The 17,997-nt window shown below is 47.8% G+C and overlaps 1 protein-coding gene across 3 annotated transcripts in view; it reads left to right on the forward strand.

The window, feature by feature from the left end:
- TMEM119 (transmembrane protein 119) overlaps positions 1-17,997 on the forward strand; it is a 38,607-nt gene that overhangs the window by 17,694 nt on the left and 2,916 nt on the right. Inside the window, exon 1 of one of the 3 annotated variants that reach the window (XM_039504443.1) lies at positions 9,311-9,421. The exons of 1 other annotated variant lie outside the window; for it this stretch is intronic. The gene's annotated coding sequence lies outside the window, so the exon portion shown is untranslated. Of the gene's footprint in view, positions 1-9,310; positions 9,422-11,292; positions 11,543-17,997 lie in introns of those variants that run through there. One more of the 3 variants, XM_039504442.1, reaches the window with a different exon arrangement.

Consider the following 17,997-nt stretch of genomic DNA (forward strand, 5'->3'; position numbering starts at 1 on the left):
CCAGCACTGACGCTCCCTTTAGCATTCGGCAGGGTACTCCATGCAAAGGCCCTGGGGAAGAAACTCCCTGTTTTTTTTTATGGTCAGAAAACTGGTGGGGGAGTCAATGATTTGGGACATGCCTTACAACAAAGAATATTGGACTCAAGCAATGGGGAAATCGCGCCTGGCCCGACGAAGAGCTGTGTCAGCGGGACTGTCGAAGCCTTGGAGTTTTTGCAGATCTTACTGATGGGGAGGAAGGAGCCGCTGGAGATTTCCTGCTGTCGTGCTTTGTGGCGCAGCTTCCCAGCATTCTTTGGGCATGTGGCTTGGCCGGTTTGCGTGTGGCATCGATATGGCATGAGTGCAGGCCGGCTAAGCGTCTGGCCAGGCTGTCGCTGATGCTGCCCTGGCTGAAATGGTCCTTCAGCATTCAACACAGCTTCTCTTTATTAAACGAGAGGAAAGAAGAAACTTAGTGGCAGGAAAAGGGCCCTGGGGGCTGGAATCTCCTGGCTGTGGACAGCAGCAGGCCAATGAGCTTCCCCGCACATGCCTCTTGGTCCTGGAATTCACAGCCTCATCTGGGCTGGAGCTTTGTCTCCCTGCCGAAGCAAACCCTTGGCCTCTGGGCCGATCGGTGCTACCCTGAGATAGGCCCAAGCTGCAAAATTCAGGCCTAGATCCCTGTGCGGCTTCCAAACCCTCTAATGGTCATGGGGGGCAGTCTGGGGAGTTTCAAAGTCAGCCTCTTCTGGCAACATTAAAAAATAAATCCTCAAATCGATCTTACTTTTCTCCCTGCTTCTTTTTAGGGCAGGGGTGGAACATGTCTCGTTTGTCTGAAGATTTTATTTGTCATTTATCTGATGCCTCCCATTCCCTTCCTATTGTAAAAGGTCTGGATCCCTAGGGAAGGGAAAATGAAAATCAATTGAAGTCTCTCGTATTTGTGGCTGTTGTTATGCAGGTGTTCGTGGCACAGCAGGTGGAATAGGGCCCTAGACGACTTCCTTGTGGTGGCCCGAGCACGGTGTGATGTTTGCTGGGCTGCTTTTAGCACAGCCAAGATTCAGCATGAAATTCCAAGGGAAAGCGCATCCTGGTGAGCTCAGGGAGGTAGAAGCACTTGTGGGCTGGGACGCACGAGAGGCACCTGTAGATCTGAGGCAAGGAGACTCTTTCTCTGTGAGAAGAAATGATGGATGGAGCATGATTGGCTTGACTAGTTATTGTTCCTTGATCAAACCTGGATGGTTCAGCTGCAGGGCCCTTTCTCAGCTGTGCTCTGGCTCCTTGACCAGTTCAGATGTGTGTGTTAGTACTAGGGGATGTGTATACTCCACGGAGCTTTGACGACTCCGTTGTATATTCATCTGCTCCAGGCGCATGATTTGATGATCCTGCGGCATGTCTTGGATAGCGAGTTTATAGCTGTTTTGCAACCCAATCATCAAAGTATGCAGAGCTCCATTAATAAACTACGAGGACTTCATTTTAGTGGCTGAAATTGTATGCAGGGTATTAAGCTTCATGGCAGTTGCTGAGTTTTAATATACTCCATTGGTCCAGCTGTTTGTGTGTGTCTTTTTTTTTTAACCCCAAACATTGTCCACACCAGAGTGACCAACACGGATTGGATAATCAACTATTTAATGGGCAAACAGCATAATCCTTTCTCAGCCTAAATGCTCATTGTAGTTTGCCTGAGGAAGGACCTCAGGATTTTGCCCTCAGTGAGTAATATGTGCACGTGCACCCCAAATAGTGGAAACTGCAGCTTAACTTGCAACATACGCAGGTTCACACAGATGAGTGTGTAACTCCACGAAGCAGGAGTTAATGGGCTTCCAGCCCTTGTTTCCCTTGTTCTATGTTAATGATAAAACCAAGAGAGTGAAGAAGCCACATTAAAATTCATGCTGCAATGCCGGTCAATATAAAACCAACTCCCTTTGTGCAGAAAGGAAAAAATATGCATCGAATCCCGAGAGAGAGAGCCGTGCTTTTCAAGTGTGGTACGCTTCGGAAACCTTGTCCACTCCAAATTCCAGGCAAGGATGTGGGTAGCTTGATTATGAAAGCACCTTTGTCAAAGTGGGGACTAGCAAAGAGTGGAGGTCAGTAGGTGAAATATGTAGCTTAATCAGCGAGTTATGGAAACAAGCACAAATCAGGTGCATGATGCAGCCCCCGTGCTTGGCAAAGAATGAAGCTTAGGGATAGCATATGAAAATGCACCTACTGAAATACATTGCTCAGGCTGATAAGCATGCAAATACTCCACTGCTACGTTGTTCAGATAGCAAAACACGCCGCTTGGGTGATAAAGCATGGAACTCATCTAATGGGACTTGCTCTTTGCTGCAGAAATATCTTACTTTCTCTAGGGTGCGTCCAAAAAAAGGCGAGGCTAACAGCTTCCAGTGACCAGCTGTGATTTTAAAGCCTGCCATGTCTACGTAGGGCTGGAGGTCCCTTTGGTTTGCCTCCCTCAAACCAGAGTCTTTCCAATGCTGTAGAATTGCACTGGGGGCACTTCACTTCTACTGACAGGGACACCACAGTCTTTGTTTAAAAATAATAATAAAAAAAATTAGCTTCGCCAGTACAAGTGCCTCATGCCCAGCCTCAGACGTCTAAAGCTCAGCTCTTCTTGGTATCAGAGTAGCAGGCAAAGGCGGCTTTTAAGTTTGGAGACTAAAGTGAACAGCAGAATGATTTATGTCTCAAGGGACAAGGAGAATTCCCCTTGCTGACTGAGAACTGCCTTAGAAATCCCCGTCTGCAGAGGACTGCTAGCTTATTATGAGGGCTGTCGATTAATCGTAGTTAAATTAACTGCGATAAAAAAAATTAATCGTGTTTAATCGCACTGTTAAACAGTAGAATACCAATTGAAATGTATTCATTTTTGGATGTTTTTCTACATTTTCAAATATATTGATTTCTATTACAACACAGAATACAAAGTGCACAGTGCTCACTATATATTTGTGATTACAAATATTTGCACTGTAAAAATGATAAACAAAATAAATACTATTTTTTAATTCACCTCATGCAAGTACTGTAGTGCAACCTCTACTGTGAAAGTGTAACTTACAAATGTAGAATTTTTTTGTTACATAACTGCACTCAGAAGCAAAACAATGTAAAACTTTAGAGCCTACAAGTCCACTCAGTCCTACTTCTTGTTCAGCCAATTGCTCAGACAAACAAGTTTGGTTACATTTGCAGGAGATAATGCTGCCCACTTCTTTTTACAATGTCACCTGAAAGTGAGAACAGGCGTTCACATGGCACTGTTGTAACCGGTGTCGCAAGATATTTATGTGCCAGATGTGCTAAAGATTCATATGTCCCTTCATGCTTCAACCACTATTCCAGAGGACATGCATCCATGCTGATGATGATCATTAAAAAAAGTGCGTTAATTACATTTGTGATTGAACTCCTTGCGAGAAAATTGTATGTCCTCTGCTCTGTTTTACCCACATTCTGCCATATAATTTCATGCTATAGCAGTCTTGGATGATGACCAAGCACGTGTTGTTTGATTTACAAACATTGTAACTGCAGATCTGACAAAATGCAAAGAAAGTACCAATGTGAGATTTCTAAAAATAGCTACAGCACGTGACCCAAGGTTTAAGAATCTGAAGTGCCGTCCAAAATCTGAGAGGGACAAGGTGTGGAGCTTTCAGAAGTCTTAAAAGAGCAACACTCCGATGTGCAAACTACAGAACCTGAACCATCCACCCCCCCCCCAAATCAGCGTTCTGCTGGTGGCATCTGACTCAGATGATGAAAATGAACATGTGTCAGTCCACACTGCTTTGGATTGTTGTCTAGTAGAATCCGTCATTAGCATGGACGCATGTCCTCTGGAAGGTGGTTGAAGCATGAAGGGACATATGAATCTTTAGTGCACTTGGCACGTAAATATCTTGCTACACCGATTACAACAGTGCCATGTGAACACCTGTTCTCACTTTCAGGTGCCATTGTAAACAAGAAGTAGGCAGCATTATCTCTTGCAAATGTAACCAAACTTGTTTGTCTGAGCGATTGGCTGAAGTAGGATTGAGTCGACTTGTAAGCTCTAAAGTTTTATACTGTTTTATTTTCGAATGCAGTTATTTTTTTGTACATAATTTGACGTTTATAAGTTCAACTTTCATGATAAAGAGATTGCACTGCAGAACTTGTATTAGGTGAATTGAAATATACTATTTCTTTTAAAAAAAAAAAAAAAAAAAAAAACTACTTGTAGCTGCTAAAGCTCACTTCTTTAGCATAGCATGGGGAGATTCTAACATAGGCAGAAACATACATACAGGGACACACACAGAGATAACATATGCATACCAACATGGAAAGGTGGAAGTATTGAGATGAGCAGCAGGATCAGAGGAGGAAAAAAAGAGAGCAGGAGGATAGGAAAAAAAAAAAAAAGATTTTGAATATGAAGTTAAGATGGTGAGAAGAAGGAAAGAGAGTAAAATGAAAAAATGACTCAAAGAATCCATTGACCCATTTTTTCCACAGTTCAGTTTTATTATTATGGTATATTCATTCAAGTCTAGCAGTCTCTCTTTGAGTCTGTTTTTGTGTTTTTTGTTTTTTTTTTTGTTTTTGTTGCAAAATTGCCACCTTCACTTCTGGTGTTGAAGGGTGGTTTTTGAATGTTGGTTTTTTGATGGTTTTGAATGTGTGTTTTTTTTTTGTTGTTTTTGTGTCCATTTATTCTTTGTGTACATTTTGGGTTCATGGCACTGGCACAGGGCCAAGTCAGTGGCACTGCAGGGGTTCGCATGGCCTGCATGGGCATATGGCATTTTGCCTCAGTATGCCAACATCTTTATTTTGAACAACTCCCTCCTACTCTACTTACTCTTCCCCTACTTTACTTACATTCTTCACTGACTCATTCATCATCTGACTCATGGAAAATGGAAAGAGAAGATTTTCATCGATTTTCAATCCCACCAAATCCCACCATCAACCTCAGCCTAGACCAATCCCACCACCACCTGGACCATTCCCTAGATACTAAACTATCACAATATATACCTATAAATACCATAACAACCACCACCTACCTATACTTACTTTATATATCCAGCCTCACATCACACACACCACACACATCCACACACCACCTCTAAGCTCTATACAAAGCTCTAAGATACAACCTCTCTTGCTCAGAACACAGACACAAGAGAACTCACCTACTATCATCTCTTCAAACCTACAATACCTACAAAACAGAGTGAAAAAAACAGAGAAGAACAGAGCCAGAAGAAAGACAGGACACTACTAAAAAGCCTAAAACAAAAAAAAAAAACAGACCATACACCACAGCCACTCACCTACAGCCCAAAACTCTCCAGCGCATCATCAAGATTTTCAACCTATACCTTAAAGATGATCTCACTCTCACAGATCTTGGAGACAGAGCAGCCAGAGTAGCCCTTGCTAGCCCAACCCCCAACAACATGAAGCAGCAACCAACACACCACCATACAACATAACAAACCCAGGAACCTATCATCTTTGAAAGCCCGATGCCAGCTCTGTCCACCCATCACTGTCCACACATCCACACACCATCACAGGACACAATCACATCAGACATCAGACACACACACACACACATACATCCTGCAATATATGCAATCATGTGCCAGCAATGCCCTGCAGCCATGCCCATTCTGCCACGCACAGTCCAAACGCACAAAAAAAAAAAAAAAAAACACAACATCAGGAAATCATAACATCAAAAAAAAAAAAACCAGAGAACACTTTTCTAAAACCACCAGTGTGACATGTGAGAAGCAAGGTGGCAAAAAAAAAAAAAAAAAAAAAAAAAAGAGAGAAGAGAGAACTTGAATTTGAATGAACTACAATTAATTAACTGTATAACCTGGTCTAAATAAAGACTGGGAATGGTGGTTAATTCATTACACCAATTGATTCTATTTGTATTGTAAAGTTCTCCTCACCTTCTCTGGGCCATCTTAATTATCACTTTTTTTTTTTTTTTTTTTCGATAGCTCATCTCAATCTCATCTCTCAATTGATGCCTGTTTGTATGCACACCTTTCACTTTTTTGTTTGTATGTATTAATATCTCCTGTCTGTGTGTGTGTTCCATTCTATCCGAAGAAAGAAGAGCTTTAGCTCACGAAAGCTCATGCTACAATAAATTTGTTAGTCTTTAAGGTGCCACAAGTACTCCTGTTTTTTTTTTTTGCGGATACAGACTAACACGGCTGCTACTCTGAAAACTATTTCTTTTGTTTTTTTTACAGTGCAAATATTTGTATTAAAAATAAATAGAAAGTGAGCACTATACACTTTGTATTCTGTGTTGTAATTGAAATAAATATATTTCAAAATGTAGAAAACATCCAAAAATATTTAAAGAAGTGGTATTCTATTGTTTAATAGTGCGATTAATTGCACAATTAATTATGATTAATTTTTTTAATCACTTGACAGCCCTACTTATTATAGTTAGAAATGATGGGTGACAGCCCTGCCTAAACATTTTGAATACACAGAGCTGGCCAGTTATTTCAGTCACTGGTGAATTTGATCCAAACCTCTGGAACCTTTCTGCAATACAAATAGCGCAGATTTCACCCTTTGTTCTGATCCCTTTCAGGAAGGGATTACAAATTAGTTCTCAGTTGTAACCTAGAGTAATTCTAGATCTAATGCCTAGAGAAAGTTGTTGTGTTATTAACAAGCAAGGAGACAGACTTCAGACTTAAAAAGAGCCCAGGAGGAAGCCAGGGTGATAACATTCTGCAATGAAAAGCTCTGCTGTTCAGACTCCCAAAATTATGGGCTCAATGCCCCAGGCTCTGAAGTTGATGGGAGCTTTGCCTGTGGCAGCTGCAGGACCATCCCCAGTTGAGCTCCCTAGCCTCTGCCATGACCTTCCTGTGCAGGCATAAAAGTATCAAGGGTTTATTTCTAAGCGGCTAGAAACAGACTTGGTTGGAATCAGGACGGACGGACTCTTAAGCACGAACTTGACTTGAGAAAGGCTAATGGCTCAGCAGACCAGAATTGGGAGGGCACATGTTAAAAATATTTAGTGCTTCTCTAGTGCCTTTCACAGGATCTCAAGCACTTTAGATCTATGAATTAAGTCTTGTAATGCTCCTGTGAAAGAGGTAGTTATTTTTGTCTGGATTTTATAGGTGGGGAAACTGAGGCAGAGAGCGGTGACATGGCTCCCCTCCAAGGTATCATGGTAGATCCATGGCAGAACTAGGACTTGAAGCAAGATGTCTTGACTGTCAGTCCACGCCTTAGCCACAAGACCATCCTTCCTTCTTTTCCCACTAGGGAACGCAACATTCAGCAAACTGAAACTGGCGTTCCTGTTCAGATGGGCTGTGATGGGAGATGCTGCTCCCTGGCATCATGGTGTCACTCCACTATGTTTCAGGGTGGGTTGCTGTAGCACCCAGTTCTGCTCCATTCATTTAGATCCTCATGCCGAAGGCAAGGGAGAGGGACCACCTTCAGAGAAGGCCCTTTTCCAGGCTAGTTAAATGCTGGTTTCCTGTTCCTGAGTTTTTTTTTTTTTTAAGAAACTGACAGCTCAGCCTCACCCAAAGCCATCTGGAAAACCTTGCAGTAGGGACTGACCGAAACCACAGACTCTGTTCTCATGTTGGGACTGGTCACTACGGGTTAATGATGGACCAGACCTGAGGGACCTGAATGATAACATCTCTCCAAGCGGTGCGTCGGGCGCAGGGAGGAATTAGTGGCTGTCCCCAGGGTTGCTGTCTGGGGGCGCTGACACAGAGGCACCCAGACAGCTAGGCCTGAAAACTGAGGACAGACAGAAAGTCTCCCAACAGTGCCAGGTATCCCTGGAGCTCTAGCGAAGCTCCACCATACTGACTATTACAGGAAAATCAAGGCTGCCCCATCTCCCCATTCTATCCCAGATTCCTAACAATACATTTCTGGAAGCAGGGTCTTGAAACCTTTCAAGTGCGGCCAAATTAGTTCAGAGAAACAGAAGACTCTCCACAGCTCTCTTCCTTTCCCCCCATCTTTCTTTTTCCTTCTCTGCTTTCCTGGAAGGCTTGGGCCCAGTTATTTGATGCACAGAAGAGCGTTCGCAGCAGCTGGGGTGAATTATGCTGCTGGACGCAATAATTGGACAACGCATAAGACTGACTAATTATTTCTGAAAGGAATGAATTTGATTCAGTTTGGCAACATGGGTGAAATCTGAAACCCAACGGCTTTCCTTTGAATTGCCCTGGGACCCAAGGATAGTACTGCAAAAATTCCAGCAGGGAGGGTCAAGGATTACAGGGCTCATATTTCCATCTCAAATCATCCCAGCACTGCAATAAATGTCCTGGGTGCAATGTTCTCACAGCCTAAATCCCCTCAAGGAGGCATGTTTGCTCCATTCCTTTGGGAAAAGAAAAGGGGAATGAAATGAAGAAAGTGTTTTTTATCACAAGCTTTTTAGGGGGTTATTTAAAAAATGCTGGGAAAAAGCTCAGAAATAAAATACCAAGTGGATGAACTCACCCAAGGACAGTTAACATGTGTCCCAAACAATTTCGCTCATTGCATGGGACAACGAAAACGTATGTCGTTCGTTGTAATGTTATGGTCTTGTTTGGGAAAAAGTGTAGAGTTATTAGGAACCTACAATCACCCATCGTTAAAGCCCAAAGCAACAAGGGCAACTTCTTAGCCTTACGCTATAATTGTCTCTTCTATTATAGCTGTAACTTTGCTCAGGTTGTGCCTAGTATGTAAACACCCCAGGGTTTATTACTATTTTGGCTTTTCTATTCAGGGCTCAGTGACCTGAGCCTGAAGGCCTCTATGTGCCTTCATGACACAGCAGCCTGTTCAAAGCTAATAGGCGATCTGCCCAGATAAACTCCAGAACAGGAGTGAGGGCACGCCAATTTCCAACAAATCCAGGGCTGCTTTCGTTGAGTCTGCAAAACGTGCAAGCACGTCAGTTTCACATGCACAACACCAGCATGCGCGTGGGGCAGAACCACGTGGATTTTTAGCCCACTGATCCCAGCAATGAATACGGGAAACACCCAGCTTGGAGGAGCTTAGCTGAGAAGGATGCCACAGATGGGCTGATTAGGGAAAATACCCTTGGTCCGTATAAAAAAAGAGCATCAGATGGGCCTTAATCTATGCCAGTTTTGCTAGTGGGGAGACAAATGCATCCTTCTTAGTACAGGCACTTTCTGGCTCAAGCTTTTGGGAAATGGCCTCTTGGAGACAAGGAGTTCAGTGCCTGTCAAACTGTGTCCTACAAGAGTGACTTTTCCAGCAATGCTTCCAGAAGAAATCCAGACACCCCTCCCCTTCAAGAGTTTAACGGCGCACCCCTGGCCCTGCCTTGGGTTAAGGCCAGGTAGGTAACTTTTTAACTCTTTATTTCTCCTTTGTGCCCCTTGCAAATCACTGGTTCTGAATGCAAGGCTGGCTCTGGAGAGCGGTTCCCCTTCCCCCATGTTCTGTACGGCTCTGTCTCCATTGGAAGCAGCGCTGGGTGGCCTGCAGGACATCACTGAGCTAACTGGAGATGCACTTTGCTGAACTCTGTCAGTGGCTCGATGCTAAACTCTTCTGCGGGTGATTGGCAAGTCCAGCAGCCAAGGGGAAACAGAAAGCAAGGGAAACGGACTGATGGAAGCAGCCCCAGGGTTAGCAGGTCAAAGGCTGACCTTTTTGTTTCTGGAATTTTGGATGAACTCCAGCCTCAGTTCTCGAGCCAGATGCCTGACCTCCGTTCGGTCTCTGTTAAGCTGTGGTTTAATTAGCAGGGACCAGCTCCTGAGAGGGGCTTTGCGTGGGCCGAATCCTGAAGGGCCTCCTGTTGGCAAACTTCTGTTGATTTCAGCAAGAGCTGGAGGGTGCACTTGGGCCTTTCCAGAGGCCTTGCAGAGGGCCCCAGAGTTGGCCAGAGTGGGAGTGGGGAGCGGAGCAGCTGCTTGCAGAGCCAATGGCTGGTGGGGGAGGATGGCGGGAAGCATCCCGGGAGAGGAGTGGGGTGTGTGTAGGAGGAGTCCCCTGGAGGGAGGAAGAGTGGAGGGGATGTAAAGAATCTGCTGCTCCCAGGTAACACTATGGAAGTATGGATGCCTGGAAGTGGCTGAGGCTCTGAGCAGGCTGGCCAGGCCCAGATTTTGCCGAGCTGAGGGCTGCACGGGCAGCTTGCTGGGCAGCCCCAGGGATGGAGTGAACGTGCATCAAAAGGAGCAGGTGGCAGCCGTCCTCCACTGGATTGCAGAGGTGACTGGTCCCAGAGGCGCTTCTACATGTGCTTCGGGGGCTGGGGAGATAGACTAATCCTGCACCTGTGTTTTAAATCCATTGCTTTGCATGCAGGGGAACCCAGAGGTGCGTGTCTGACCGCAGGCGCCCTGGCAGACATGGGCTCCGCTCCTCTAGGCCAGGACTAGGAGGAGCGGAGATCGGGTGGAGGCTAGAGCATGTGGGGGTTACAATAGCTCTCCTGCATGCTGGAGGTGACCTGCCCCCCTCTGAAGATAACCTCCCTTCAGCACTATCTTGGGAGGGGGGCCCCCCTCTGTCCTGACAGTGGGGGCTCAGAAATGTCCAGCTGCAAGGGACCACATGGGACCATCATGCTGGGCACGTTCCTGGTCACCGAGCTCTCCTGGCAGCTGGGGGACCCATGGGAAGCTCTCCTAATGCACTTGACTTTCTTAGGAGTATGTCAGAAAATCCATAGCCTTCCGCTGCTCGTGTCCTGGCCAATTCGCCCACGTGGACAAGGTGAAGAACAGCTGGGAGGGATGGCCGGGCATGCCAAGCCAGGGTTTTATCCCCCCCCCCACCACGCTTTCCATCAGAGTAAGTAATAAAACCTTCGTTAGCCCCCCCAGGCCCCATCGTCACCCCTGGAGGCTCCCAGAGCAGTTCAATAGTGGTGCTGTGAAAGGGCGTTTGATTCCTGTTCTATCCTGGTGGTTAATGAAGGGGCACTACGGGCGAGAGAGATTTGCTGGAAGGAATTAAAGACAAAACTTTCCCCAGATTGCTTTTGTCTGGGGCTGCAGCTTTGATGGGGCTCGGGCTTCGCCTTTGACAGATCTCCAGTAAAGAACAAGCTCCTTGCCTCTGCCTTCCCCCCCCCCCTCCCTTTTGCAGATGTGGGAGTGAAAGCTCAGGACTTCCCAAGCTTGGAGGGAGCTGCCAGCAGGCGGGGGAGACACTGAGGGTCTCCCTGCCCCCTCTTCTCTCCCTCCCTTGTCCCCACATGAAACCAGCCTTAATGAAAACAAGCTGCTCCGCAGCGATCCTAGCCAGTGAGCTCAAGGCTGCAGAGGAGGAGGGCTCCAGGCTGGGCTCAGATAGACACCGTCCCAAGGAGCCAGAAGAAACTGGGCAAGGAGTGCAGGACAAGCAAACTTTTCCCCTTTGCTTTTACATTCTTTCAAGCTCTGTAGACAGACCCCCCTGGCAGGAGGGTGCTGGGAAACTTTAGCCTCTGTCTAACCTGCAGCTGGTGAGTACATGCAACTCCCCCATCTTTCAGATCCTTCACTTTGCTTTACAATATTTAATCTACAAACAAAATTGCATTGGATCCCCCCTCTCCAGCAACCTTCTCTTTTCCTTTTTTGAACTCCTCACTGCAGCTTTCACTGCAGCACAGTCCTGGGCTGGTTTTACTGTTTGTTTCTTTGCCGTAGAGATGTGTATATATATTTCCCCCAGTGTGTTGATGTTAGGATTTCATGCCCATTTGTGAACCAAGCTGAGTGTGCTCAACTAGACAGGCAGGCTGGCGGAGTTCTCTTTGGAATAAGAGTTCAGCGTGGTACAAAGATTTCATCTTGGAGTTGCTTGCAGAATACCAGAGAGACAAAGGGAGCCAGATGCTTAGCTCTGGACTCTTGCAAGAACTTCTCAAGTGCTACTGAAGCGAGCAGACTGAGCTTGCCTGGGCAAAGCAGGGTGCGCGTGTGAGAGGCCAGATGTGCATTTGCATGAAGGGAGCAGAGCTCAGTGGGCTGGGGGGGAGTGGGGGTTTGCCAAGCAGAGGAAAATTGCGTTCGATTTGCTTCCTTTGCTTTACAATTAAAAATCCCTGCTGTGGCTCGAAGCAGGCGTTCGGGGAGAGAGGAGTGTGTTGGGGGCTTGGGGAAATTTGAGGGGTACATTAGGGTACTGGGGAGGAGTTTGGGACTCGGGGAGAGGCTTGGGGTGTGACTGGACAGGAGTTTGGGGGCAATGTGCTGAGAGGGCCGGGGGAGGGCTGGCGCTTGGCTGGGCAATGGGCTGCCCAGGCAGTGGGTGCTCAGCGCTCCATGTCTCTGTACTTTCTTGTGGTCAAAGGAACATGGCCCAAGCAGCATGTGCTGAGGGGTGCGACGGCTGGGAAGGACGACCCACCTAGCAGGGCGCAATCTGGGTGCAGGCAGGTTTTTGGGTGGCAGGGGAAGAGAGTGAAAATGTGCAGCTTCCCCCTGTTCTCTTTTTGCCCAGGCTGCACGTTGCAAAGCATTGAACAGAGTCGGGTGCCATTTTAAAAGCGGGGGGAAGAGACGCGGGGCTCGGCCTTCTCTTTGCATTAAGCTTCAGTGGCTGAAACCTGCCGCTGCTCCCTTCGTAGCTCAAGGCTACTAGATGGCTTAGTTTTGTTGCAGCCAGGAGGTCCAGCCTTCTCGCTGCTATACCAACGACCCCTTTGGAGGGGAGGCCGGCCCTGAACTAAATAACACGGGGGGAGGAAAACTTCACTCCAAACGGAGCTTACGGTGTAATCCAAGTGGTAGTGAAGCCATTCAGGGCTACTGGTCTGCTGCCGCAAAACTGCCTGTGAGATGAATGTGGCGCCAACGCTGCGCAGACTCCTGGTGAAGTCACTGGGAGTTTTGCCTGAATAACGACTGCAGGATGTTGGCCTGTGGCTCCTGGAGTATAATATCCCGTATCTTTGCCAAGTTTAGCTCCAGCTGTGAAGCTCCCTCTGAATTTAGGGTGTGGGTGGTTTCATCATGTTGATCTGGGCCCACGTCGAGTTCCTTAACTCCGCTTTGCTCAGTGCTTTATAAAGGGGTGTGAACGAAGGCTGAGTGGGAATCATCATTAGCCTCCTCGTTTCTCCTGTCGGTCCCTGCTCGGGGCTTTTTTGCTATGTAGTTGAGGGTCGCAGCACAGCGCCTGGGTCCAGGAGGAGACGGTGGGGCTGGAGGACAAGGCGACCAAATGGGAAAAGTGTTCACAAAATAAACACATTTGATTTAATAAATAAATAAATATATATAAAGGCCACTAATAGCAGATTAGAAGGACCCTAGCGCCCCTGAGAGCAGCAGCTTGCTTTGCTGGTTGCCATGACTCTGGCCTTCAGAACAAAACCCTGGCTCCCTGGCTGACTTTGGAGAAGTTGGGATCTGGATTTACGGTGACCAGATGTCCCGATTTTTATATGGACAGTTCCAATTTTTAGGTCGTTTTCTTATATAGGCTCCTATTACCCCCCACCCCCGTCCCGATTTTTCACATTTGCTGTCTGCTCACCCTATCTGGATTCAAAGTTTGCAGCTTGAGCTGGTCTCAAGCACGCACCTGGGTGACCACAGCAGCACATGCTCCTTTCCTCCTTGCTAGCTGCAAAGCCTCTTTGCAAAGATAGGAGAGGAGAGACGCTGGTCTTTTTTTCTGTGTTTGAATGGGAACCGGATTTCGGGGAGAGTTACTGTGGGGGTTTTTTAAAGTGCAGCTTCTGTTTTCTTTTAATTTTTTTCAAAATATGTTTTCTTTTGTTTAAAATCAGCTTCTTTTTTTTTTTTAAACAAAGGCTATAGGATGGGGTGGGGGCACTGAAACTGGGGACGGGCACACTGGGAATGGAGTGCAGCTCGGTCCTGGGGTTCCCTGCGGGCTGACTGCTGGGGCAAGGAAGGCAGGGAAATCTGCTGCTGCCCATCTACGGAACGTGGACACGCTCCAGGGTGGCCGGGCGACTGCTCTTTGTAACTCATCGCATGCGGAGAGGGAAAAATAGAACCGCTAATGGCAGAACTAACCCAGAGCGAGGCTGTTCGTTCTTTAGCTACTTCTCTGGCACCTCAAGATCTTTATCCTCATAACACCCCTGTGAGAGAGGACACTAGCTTCATTTTACAGATGGGGAAACTGAGGCAGAGAGTGGCCTAAGATGGCACGAGAGCTGGGAAATGGAGCCTCGGGCCAGCAGCCTAACCGTGGGGCCATCCTTCCTCTGAGCTCTTTCACTGAGCCAGCTAGTGATCAGTGCAGGTGAGTTCAGGCGTGTGATCACTTCTCCTTTAGGAGCGAGTCAGTGGTGAGAGCTGGGTGAGATGTTGGCTGAGGGCTGACTCAGCCGTGAGGATGCTAGGTTACACCCTGCCTGACCACATGTGGGCTACGCAGATCTGGGTGGTCGGGGGAGTGACAACATAGCAGGGCTGAGGTGTGCTTGCATAGCTCTGTCTAGATTACACTGATCCCAGGTGAAATCCATCCCAGCAAAGAGAATGGGGAGGATAACACACAGGAGCAGTAACAATGGAGGGGAAACCCCTCCCTAAGTTAATCAGCTAGCTGAGTCGGTGTAGCTACTTATAGGGCGTGAGGAGGAACTGTGTGTGCCGGTCCTTGGGCCAATACGTGTGAGCATTTAGCTATCTGGGATCTGGATGGTTTCAGAATTCCCTGCTGACTAGGGGAGAGGTGAGATCAGGGGCGGAGTGCGCTCCCCGTCTGAGAGAAATACCCCTTCCCTGTGTGGTTTGCCTGAGGGAAGCTGCAGGTGTCCATTCTGGTCTATCGTGTCACTGATCATCCCTCGGTGGCTTGCGGCCCATGCTCCTTGGAGAGCAAGAAGCTGCTCACCGCAGCCGGAGTGTCTTTCCTGTTGGGGGTTAAAGCTGGTTGCCTGGGGATGTGGAGGCATTACACTGGTCCTGCCATCCCAGAGCCTCCCGTATGCACTGGCAGGGTGCAGTGACTCCGTGCAATTCGGGAGTGGGCAAAAGGGGAAATGCTGTTGGTTGCGATGACCTGCAGCAGTCAGGCCATGAAACAGCTTTGGCAGAACAACATGGAGATCTGAGGTCACACCCCACACACCTCGAGAGCTGTTCCTGCCTCCTGCAGGGTAATGCACATGTAACCCTGCTCACTAAGCACCACTGCGCATCGCCTGGTGAGCCCAAATATCAGTCTTGGTGATTGCAGGGACATCTGGGTTTGCTGGCAGGGCAGGAACCCCCCCAGGCTAACCTCGCCTCTAGCACGAAGGGGCTAATCCCTCCACAGTGGCAGGTGACTGGGAGAACTGAATGGTGCTGCCAGATCAGCTCCCGCACTATTAGCCAGGGAGAGCTCGCACCCAGGATCGGTGTGGTGCAGACAAGGCTCCAGCAGCTTGTGGTGGTGGTTTTTACCTCCTGCACTGATTTACCAACGAAAAGGCCGTTTGCACTCGTCACTCTGGTAATGGAACTGAGACCCACAACTCACTTCACACAGGCTGGTCCAAGGGCTGGCAGATGCGGCGGCATTTGGTTACCACCTGTACCCTGTTACCAATACCCTACGCCATCCCATCCCTGCTGCACCACTTCTACTGGTGTAATGCAGAGATTCTACAGGGCAGCAAGTCAGCAATGAAGCTGGGAAACGGTCTTTGTTATCGCTCTAATATACCCCCCGTGCCCACAGGGAAACATCATTTGTACAAAGCACTGCCCGAGGTCGTGGGTAACGTCCTTCTCTGCTGGGCACAGCATCATTTCCTCTAGACAAATGTGAGTGCACCTTACCTCTTGTTCTACATCATTCCTGATGAAGACTATGAGGCACTGGCAGCCTTTGTTTGCTGAACATGTCAGGTCCTCCTGTAATGCCTCTGTTCAAGGCACACAGGGTCAAGACAGCGAAAGTCACTGCTCTCATAGGCACCTGGCAAACGTTACCCTCTTGTCCTCCACTGGATCAATAGCTGTAATATACGTAAGTGGTCCTGCTGGCAGTTGGTTTCTCCAGGGCTGTCTGAGGCAATCGTGTCCAAGGGGAGTTCAATCATTGTCTGAATCTGTTTCTAACCATGCATGAGGCTGCTGATCATTGCACCATTGTTCCCGCTACACACGTGGCTCTAACAATTAGTAAACAAAGCGTGGGATGGATCAGTGGAGCTGCACGTTTGCCCTTCTGTAGTTAAGTCTGTTCAAAGTTTCCATTGTTAGCCTCAGGTTTCAGGAATTTATTAATCAGCCAAACTAATTTTGCTTGCGCCAGTATCTTGGCACGCAGCACTCCCACCCCAGCCGTGCATTTATAAATAACACGAAGGGGAAAAAAATCATTTCATCTGTTTTTAAAGTACGTCAGCGTAAAACAGATGGAATGTTGCACTTTACAATGCTTCTTTGCAATCACAAAAATGAAATCAAAGTTCGGGCTGTTTTTTCTTTAAGAAATGAAACTTGGCAAGTAACTCAGTGCCTAAAATAATCAACACTTTCGTTATTTTGGAAAGAAATGGCAAAAGCAATACCATTAAACGTTTAAAAAGGGTTGCTTGGTAGCTGCTGTGTCTGCTTTGAATGTGATAATGTAAGCTGCACGTTGTGACTCTCGGATGTTGTTATTGAAAATTGTCCCGAGAGAGTCCAACGGCAGGGTGGGGTGGCAGTGCTGTGTGTGTGTGTGTGTGTGTGTGTGTGTGTGTGTGTGTGTGTGTGTGGTGGGAGAGGCGAGTGGAATCCCTAAGAGGTTGCAGATGTGGCAATAAAAAGGGTGTTTTATATTGAGCTGGGTTGCTGCAGGGTGCACTGCTTATCCCAGATTAAGATACTCCCCCACTTTTTCCAGACGACTTTAAGACCTCTAAGGTGGGTGATAAATCCAGTCTTTCGGTGCCATCTGCTGGTGTTATAACCAGCCGTGTATTCTGCTCAATTATGTGGCAAGAGCAACCAGTCAAGCATACTTTAGCCTAGCAACCTGGAGGTCGAGACACCTCTTATCAAGGCCTGCCAGCAAGGGGCTGTACCTGGAAGGGCGTGGCCTGCTGCCACCGACTGTCGAGGAATTAGTTAAAGGGGCCCCTGGCTAAAACCATGGCTGGGCAGGTGTGCATTGGGGCCCCTCCTACCCAGACCCACATCCACATGGCGCAGTGTGGCAGGCTCCCAACCCATCCAGTGTCTGGCCACAGACCGCTCTCCCAGGGCCCGAGCCTTTCAGGGCCCAGGGACCCCCCAGAGTCCCTCAAGCTGCAAACGCACCACACCCGCTACTATTTAAAGAGCCTGGCCTCCTGGCTTCCCCCTCTGGCTTCTGCCTGGTAAAGGAGTTTGCAGCTCATGGCCAGGAAGAGCTGTAATCGACAGGGGAGTGCAGCATACAGCTTCTTCCCCATAAAAATAAGCAAGCGGGAATTATTTGTCAGTTTCCTGGGGTGTGCTTGTGTGTTATCTTTTGCAAATGCACTTTCTGTTGTGAGACATGCCCAGGCCCCACGGCGCTTAAAGTAATTTATTGCCAGGTCTGGTTTCCACCAGAAATATCTTTATAGCTGCTAGAACGCACAGAGCTTCCCAGGGTCTAGTGAGAGTTGCACAGCATCAGCCTCCCAGCCATACAGCCGTTCCCCTCGTTAAAGGTGGGTTTGAGAAATAGCCCGGCACAAGCAAAGTCAGGTCACTGGGAGTTCCAGGGGTTGTAACCTCCAGAACAGGGGCCTCGTCCAGGAAGCAGGATACGATGTGTTTGGAGGTCTCGCGTCAAACCACTGCTTAAACTGTGCAGCCTGTTTACTGGTGGGCTGGGAGGCTTCCTCCTAGCAGAGGGCCACATGGTTAGAAAATGCCAGGCACACGGGGCTGAGTTAACGATGCTGTGGTGGTCTCCATTGCGAGATTCCTTGGGCTTGGTGGTACATCTTCTGACGGTCACGCATTTCCACTGGCTGAATGTCAT

Source organism: Mauremys reevesii, linkage group 18 (assembly GCF_016161935.1).
Source record: "Mauremys reevesii isolate NIE-2019 linkage group 18, ASM1616193v1, whole genome shotgun sequence".
Lineage (NCBI taxonomy): Eukaryota > Metazoa > Chordata > Testudines > Geoemydidae > Mauremys > Mauremys reevesii.